Source organism: Aptenodytes forsteri, unplaced genomic scaffold, assembly GCF_000699145.1.
Source record: "Aptenodytes forsteri isolate BGI_AS27 unplaced genomic scaffold, ASM69914v1 Scaffold62, whole genome shotgun sequence".
NCBI classification, from domain to species: Eukaryota; Metazoa; Chordata; class Aves; order Sphenisciformes; family Spheniscidae; genus Aptenodytes; species Aptenodytes forsteri.
Genome location: NW_008794595.1, coordinates 958,611 through 967,369, shown reverse-complemented (window position 1 = coordinate 967,369; position 8,759 = coordinate 958,611).

Here is an 8,759-nt window from a genome sequence, read left to right as displayed (position 1 = left end):
AAAAAAAAAAAAAAAAAAAAAAAAGGAAAAAAATAAGGAAATTGATGCAGAATGGGTAATACTAAAGGAAAATCAGAAGTTTGGATAGTTTTCCTTTTACTTTTCCATTGAGATATTGGGTTTTTTCTGAAATTTGGAATAGTTTCCAACTATTGGATTATTTTTTTCTCCCTGAAATGGTTATTTTTGTATATTTTCTCTTGCTGCTGGGGATTCAGACTCAACTGGAGGAAGCAGGTTTTGAGGTCAAATTACAGCTTAAAAAAGTGTTCAACCTCTATTTCAGGGACAAACAGAAAAAAGACCCAATAGTCTAAACAAATGCAGAAACTCAGAGAAAATGATTTATTGGTAAAATAAATCCCACCCACTCAGAAGATGAGAAATTAATATTGTTAGGTAGAATATGCTTCTACTTTAAAGACAATTTAGGCATCCTTAATTTGAGGTTGTAGGTATCTTTAAATTTAAGCATTTACTTTGTTCATAGAGGAATTTGGATTGAAATGAAATTCAGCATGCCATGCAGCTGTAGAAATCTCACAGTAAACATCCTTTTTTATTCTATATTCTTAGCTTGCATTTCTTGTGCTTGTCAGTGGATTTTGCCAGACATGTTTTGCTGTATTTTAGTGAATAAATTGTAATTTTTAAGAGCTTTTTTCCTAATATACAAAAGTAATTTCTTTTAAAATTAATATATACAGCAGAACATTCTGAGTTTAAGAAAATTAATTGTACAATGTAATGAAAGATTTTTCTAGAGCTAAGACAACATAATTTAAAATAGTCAGCTTAATGTTCTGAAATATAATTTTGCTTTTGTTGCAGTTGAAAAATGAAGGTTTCTTTTATATTCTGTATATCCCAAGATGATTTCAAAGCACTTTCACTTAGAAAAGCTAGCTGCTATTACATATGAATTTTCAAAGCTTGCCAAGGCTTTGGAAGGAATGATGAAAATTACTATTGCACGACCTTCAGGTTTTCTTTGTTTCATAAAAGGCTAAGATAGCATTTTTGTCATTTTTCTTTCAGCTCAGGTCTTTCATCATAAATATCAAAGCATGCAATTATGCCTGCTCATATCCTACCATATTCTGCCTGTTTTCTATCCATAGTGATGGTGTTCTCTTTTAGGATACCTTTTTCTTTTGTTTTTCACAAATCTGAAAGAAGTCCCATGTTTTTGTTGAGTGCCATAAATTGTTCATGAAACGCATGTTGCACTGATTAAAAAGAAGAAGAGTTGATTAAAATGGTTTTTATTCCTTTGTTCTAAGCAAAATCCTAAAGTAATGTTTGAGTGTCAAACCTAACAGGATTGTAGGAGACTGATTTGGCCTACAGGTGGAATTTTTAAATAGTGCTCATTGTAAAAAATGGGACTATCTTCTCTTCTATTAAAATCTCTAGTTTCATGCTGAATCATTCCTGTTGTTCTTTTTTATTTTTCATGTATAACTTGTTGTTCTGTCTTGTTTTGTGGTTTCGTGTGGCCTGATCATCAAAGACATAGAATGCCCATAGCTGCTGTTGCCTAAATTGTCAGTTGCATAATATACCTCAAAATTAGGTTACTTCTGTGTCTTAAGTACTTCAAATGAGCATCCATTTGCTTTTTTGCATGTGTTTGCTGATCTGTTCTAATTTACAAGGCATATTGGCATAGCACAGGTGTTATAAATATATCAGACTAAAATATCCATGGTTCATTTGCTTCTGAAATGTTTTTTATTTGGTTTTGGGTTTTTTACAACCACTACTTTAAACACTAATAACAACTTATACAGTAAAAATATTAAAATTCCATTAAATGACAGAAGAAATTTTTTTTTTTCTTGAGAAAAAGAACAGCAAAGCTTTGTTAGTGCTTACAGGAACACATCTCCCCATTTTTTTGTTTATTATGCTCAGATTTTTATCAAATTTACAATGACGGAAGGAATACATTGTTTTCATCAATTTGAACTGTGCTGTCACATGAATGTGAACTTACTGGCTATGTCTTAAGTTAAATGTCAAGGGATATACATTTTCGACATAGAATAAAATTGATTTCAAGTTTCTTTTAAGAGTGGTGGAGAAAAAAACCCTCCACTGTATTTTTAAACCAAGTAGAACGGCCCCAGCATGTGTTAATAAAAATGTATATGCCTAAATAGTAACAGTGTTCCTCAGTACCTAATATAAAAAATATTTAGCAATAGTTATTTGAACTATCAAAATATTGCTATTCAATAAGATTTGCTGATATGAGTGTGATAAAATGAATAAAACTGTTTAAAAAAAAAAAGCTTAATCAATTTAACTAAGAGAATATTTAGACATTTTTCAATCCTCTTAAAAAAAGAACATGAGAAAGGAACGAGAAAAAAGGGAGAGGCTTCCTGAGGGGTTTTTTGCATGTGGGACTTCTGAAAAGTCCCTCCTCAGCATATAAATACTCCGAGCAAAACCCTCAGCATAGTGGCTATATGTATCAATACTGCAAAAGAAAGGAAGATGCCACTCACCATAAGAGAATTCATTAATTCTTAAGACTTCTAAAATATTAATAGGAATTTCAAACAATGTTGCTTGCTTATGCAGTGTCCATTCAGTTCGCTGTGAAGTTGAGATGATAGGTGGAAAATCTTAGATTACTATATATCCTTCTTCCTACATCACAGTCTGTGCTTGCTTATTTTCCCACACTGAATGATAAATATGCTCAGAAATTATTGTACATTAAAAAAATACAACATGATAAAGTGTCTGAGAGTTATAAACAAAGCAGCTGCATGAAAAACTTTTTAATGTCTGTAGCGACTCATGGAGGATTTTGGCTTCTGCCTATCTGAAATCCATTTGAAGCAACTTGGCTTCTACAGTGTCTCTTTCTATCTGCCAAAAACTGCATTTCAAATGTTAAAACTCAATAATAAAGGGATCTTATATTGAATAACACTTTAAAATGCATTGTGTTCTCCATCCATAATACTTGGATCCCAGAATACTTTAAAGCTTAGCCATAAAGCAACTGATGCTAAATTTTGTTTTAATTGGAAGAAACTCCTTAATCCATTTTAGCATTCCTTATGCTTACTATAGAATAGAAATGACACTGTTATTTTTTGCAGATTATAAATCTATCTCCCTATAAGCATATCATCATCCATGCTGAAATAATATCTTCAACTAATAAAAGTTTCCCTTTGCTTTTGTTAGGAAAAGCATAAAAATGAATTTAAAAGTATGCAAAGTAATAGAAAGACATTCTAAAGTATTCCCTTTTGCCAGAGGCCGACACTATTAGAGACTAATGAAGGTGTAATATTTATGATGAAGGCTGAGAGGCCAGACCTTTGTTAATAAAACTAAGGAGGTATTCCCAGTTGCACGAGTGTAAACTGTGGGTTCCAACCCAGAACCAGGCAGAATACTTCAAAGATAGAGGGTGAAGGTTTTACTTATTGCTTTCAGTATAGGCAATAAACAAATAATAAAATAAAAAGGTGAACTGAAATGTAGTATAGTGGGAAACAAATAACCAAGTAATGGAAGGCAACATAATACATAATAACAATTATGAATTACAATGATCACTGGAACATCATGGCAACAAAAGAATAAACTATGCTATGTAGTTGACAGTAATCAGAAAAAGGAAAGAGAGTCTTCTTCCCAAAATACTGCATAAAATATAAGGCAAGGAAAGGTATTAGTGAAGGGGGTTCCAATGATGAAAATCTGTATATTTAAAAGATAGTTCACAAAAATAAACGTAAGCAAGTTGTATTGCATTACCGACTTTATCGTTAGGAAAACAATATTGAATGCTTAGCAATAAAGAAGCTCAAAGATGTTACTAATTTGCTATTACTATTAATCACTACTTCTGATAATTAAATAGTAATAATAATCTGATTCGCTTAAACCAGTACAGTGCCTCAACAAGCCAGGTTTAAAGATGTGTGATTTCTTTCTAGGTTTATGAATTCTAAAAGCACACAGGAGGAGTAAATGGGAAGTGATAACACACAGGAATTGTTTGAAAACATTGGGGCCACTAAGCAGAAGTGACCACAATACAAATTATTTCAAAATTGCAGAATAAGACTCAAACCAAAAACATGTACTGTGACATCAAATTGCAGACAGGATTTTTCATTGGGTTTTTGTTGTTTTTTTTAATAGCATAACTAGTCAAAATGACCCTAATATCAAACATGGGGAAAATTAAATTTTGACTCAGGATAGACATATGTTGACTGTGTTATAACAGAATTATGGAGCGCATAACTTACTTCAGCAGAAAATGTAAGATAAAAGTCAGTATTTGTAAATGACAAAATCTGCAAGATTACTTGAGCCAAACTGGAAATGCTATCTTTGTGAACCCAGTAAAAAGAGTCATAAATTGTGTCAGACAAACATTTAAAATAGAATGAGAGAGCCAAGAAGACAAAAAAAATCATATATCCAGAGACTAAAAAACAAATAATGTATTATTTAAGTATGAAAGAAACAGGAGGTATGTGTGACAATTTGTGGGTCTTCAGGGCTCCCAGGGGCTTATAGGACAGACTGTGAATGATAAGGACATAATGAGAAAACAGTTCATTTCTTCCCAACTGTATTCATCTTAGGTCATACAGTATCTTCAAGAGGAGATCTTTCTTCAATGTTAATCCTACTGTACCATTACCTTCAGATGCCTCAGTTTGTGGATGACACCGAGCTGAGTGGTGCATTTGAAACGCTTGAGGGAAGGGATGTCATCCAGAGGGACCTTGACAGGCTTGAGAAGTGGGCCCAGATGAACCTCATGAAGTTCAATAAAGCCAAGTGCAAGGTCTTGCATCTGGGTTGGGACAATCACAAGTGTCAGTTGTGAGTAGGGGCTGGGTGTTTTGTGGGTTGCGCTTCAGAGAAGGACTTGGGGATAATGGTAGATGAAAAATTGGACATGAGCCAGCAATGTGCACTTGCAGCCCAGAAAGCCAATCATATCCTGGGCTGCACAAAGAGAATAGTGGCCAGCAGGTTGAGGGGAGTGATTCTCCCCCTCTACTCCACTCTTTTGAGACCCCACCTGGAGTACTGTGTCCAGCTCTAAGCCCCCCAGTGCAAAAAAAGACATTGATCTGTTAGAGCAAGTCCAAAGGAGGGCCACAAAAAAGATCAGTGCTGAAACACCACTCCTATGAAGAAAGGCTGAGTCGAGTTTCTTTAGCGTGCAGGAGAGAAGGCTTTGGGGAAACCTCATTGTGGTCTTCTTATTAAAAATAAATAAATAAACTGGGGTCAGTGACCAGAAACTAAATTACTGGAAGAAGAAACCTTGTAAGTTGTCTCACAAAACACCAGTCAGGCCAAACTAGCCTCAGTCCTTGACTAACTGACTTTGTTATCAACAGCACCAGGAAGAAGGGGGAATGGGATAGGGGCAGTACAAGCTGTTATGTAGGTCACCAAAAGTAATGTGTTCACTTCCAAGTACACTAAAGTAGTTTGCAATAGTGTATTAATGCAACATACTTATATTCAAACACAAAATCAGTGAATTTGAAGTATCATGAAGGAGTCTGACAGAGGAGAAAACCAAAAATGACACTGCAAAGGGGTGTGGAATTTAGGTGCTATTAGATTTCTAATGAGGCCATTCATATAATATCTTTCATAAAACCAGGACATACATAAAGAAGCCTGAATCCAGGGCACTAATTCAGATATCCCACAGAACGTTAATCAGGAGACCTTCAGGACAAGGAAGTAAAAAAAGATGAAATATTACATATGATCATGTGATGACCAAGGGATTCGTTTTAGGAAATTTGCCAGTAATTAAATAGCCGGAATGATCTTCAGTACAGTAAGATGTTTCCAGGGGTATGGAGACCCTTAGATCTGTGCACTAGACAATTCTTGCTATGCTGCGCACTACAGTGCATTTCTGTAGGACACTTGAAAGGTATGCTGGGACATTATCAATGAACTTCCCAATCCAACATGGCAGCTTGCTCTTCAGGGTCTCTCTGAAAAAACAATCTCTCTCAGTGTACACCTATATATATACTTCCTGGTAGCAGGGAGCAAAGAGAAATTATCTTAAGATTTGTAACAAAGAACAGGCTGGCTGGTTAGCAGAAATTTGTATTCAGCAAAGAAAGTTCTAGCCCCCCATATCTGACTTTTCTTTAGCCTTTGACAGAGTAAATCAGGCAACAAGGTTTGCTAAAGGTTGCAGAAGTTAAACCTCATGTTTGTAAATCTAGTTAATTATGGCATATGTGTTTGTTTTTCCAGCAAAGTCAGTCAGAGGGAAGGATGAAGAGATACACATTAGTAAGAGTCAGGTGTAAAGGAGTTCATTTTTGCTTGATTTTCAGTTTCTAGTCAGTTAAGATTCTTTGGATCTTTCTGTGTAGGAAACTACCACAAAACCTTCCTAAACGTATTTAGCTTTTCTTGGGCTAATCCCTTAGCAACTCATTTGTAACTATCCATTCAATTAGCATAGCACCTATTACCCTTGAAATTCTAGGGCTTACTACCTTAGACAAACTAAAGCTTTAGGAAGAGTTAATTAGGAGTTACGGGACTTAATTAAGCAGGAGGAGGGAAAAAAGTTCTCAAACACCATGTTGCATTGTAACATGTATTTCTATTCAGAATAACAGTTAATTCTGTTAGGAATAACAGTTATGATACTTTAAAGTTTGAGAATCTATATATCAAACAAGAAGAAAAAAAATTGAAGTTGACTTGCATAGGCTTTTCAAAGTGTGATGTTATGCACAAAACCACCTCAGTTCCAGCATTGTTACAAAAGGGATAACTGAATGACTTAAGCAGAAAAAAACTTTATTCATGTCCTGTAATTCAGGTAGTGTTCCATAAAACAAACAAACAAATTCCAAAAATGTCTGGCTGGGATATTAAGCATGCTGGAACTTCAATCTCTAAAGGTCTTCAGTGCACAGCTATTAAAAAAGTTTCTGAATATTAACTATTCTTCCATCCACTGGTAAGAATCCACTAGGAAGGAAGAAGATTGACTAAAGCTGTGTTTTGACAAGAAGAAACATTTTCAAAATATTATGTCAAGTGTTGAATAAAGTTCTTTTGAAGAAAAGGTGTAGCCAGTTTTTAACCTGCATCAGTGAATGAAGTATTATTGCTATACAGTATTGCTGTTGCAATACAGACAGTATTGGTCTTTTACTGTCTTTATAAGTAATGCTTATTTAAACTACTTCCAGGTGATTTTGGTTTGGTCCCTCACTTCAGGAGGAAGATATCTGTCTGATGAGTCAATATAGATATATGTAGATATACCAGACAGTTATTTTCTCATTCAAGTAGTTTAATCAGAACATTTTTTGCATGCTTAGAAATATTATCTGCTACGATTAAAATGTCTACCATTTTTCTGAAGATACTGTTCACAATTTTATCCTCCAAACCAACTTTAATTTTAGAAATGAAAAACATTAGCAAACTCAGAAAAATGTCTTCTGGTAAGTTAAATGGAAAAATCTACATGAAAATCACTGAAACATCTGACAAGCCACTAAACTAAATTCATAGTTATTAATGGTGTGATAGAGTAGCCTTTCATATTATGATCATGACTTTGGGACAGATGTGTCTTGTTTCGTCTTTATTGCAGCTTCAAGGTTGCAGTTCATCCATGGGGAATATACTGCAGTCGTGTGGAAACACTTTTTGTGGTGATCCAGTCTGTAGACACAGGCAAAGCAGGCAAAGATTAAGATTTCCTGCAAGGTAATCTTGAAGAAGGATTTGTGTCTCTTCACTCTGTCTTGGCAACTGTAAGAGTAAGCTTAATACTATCTAGCCTGTAGAGGAACTGTATTTTGCTGCTTCAGAACAGTAAGTAGATTCTACCTCTGAGTAACTTCCTTAAGCATGGGTCCAGATCCGTGGAAGTTAATGCCACTTCACACTTTCTACTCCTTTGCTTAAGCTAATTAGAGAAAGAATTGAGAGCCTTGGTTCCCTGTTTTCCTAAATAAGGTATGTGCGATAGAAAGGTCAGGAGTCAATAGGGTGAAGTTGATAGCCAAGTAGTGATAAAGGCCAGCTGTAGATTAATAAATACCCATGAACCAAGGAATTGTGGAAAAGGAATAGTTCTGAAGAATTGTTCCCTCCCTATCTTGCTACTGATGTGGGTACTGCACTTAAACAGTGCAAGTACAGCATAACCACAGTCTTTGCATTACATATTTTTCCCGTAAACTTTAGATCACAAAGTGCGATGGCATCAGTTAAGCATGATTACAAACAGTCCTTTGATGTATTACTGTACATTGGTTATATTAAACCATTTCTTGTTGCAATCAGAAGCAGAAGAGACCACTTAATGCTGGATACATATATAGTAACAACAAAGAGATGGTAGAAAGAGTGTTATCCTTTTAAGTTTTTATTTAATACATTTATGACCTATATTTCTTTGGGTTTGAAAGAGATTCAAAGAGTAAAATTTGTGATAATTATATCAAAAACCTGAAATGACAATAATATATGTACCTGTATTAAACAGAACTTATGTAAACTGTGTTTTTTATTTTCGCATTTTTTCTTCAACCTCCTAAATTACAAAAGATGCAGACACCTTCTTATATCTAGCCTTGAAGGTGATACAGTGTATTGATTTGACACATCTTGAGACCTAATAATCAAGCACATGTTTTTATGATTGGCTGATGTTGCCTTGTGTCTGGCTGCCTAAAGAATGTTAAGTT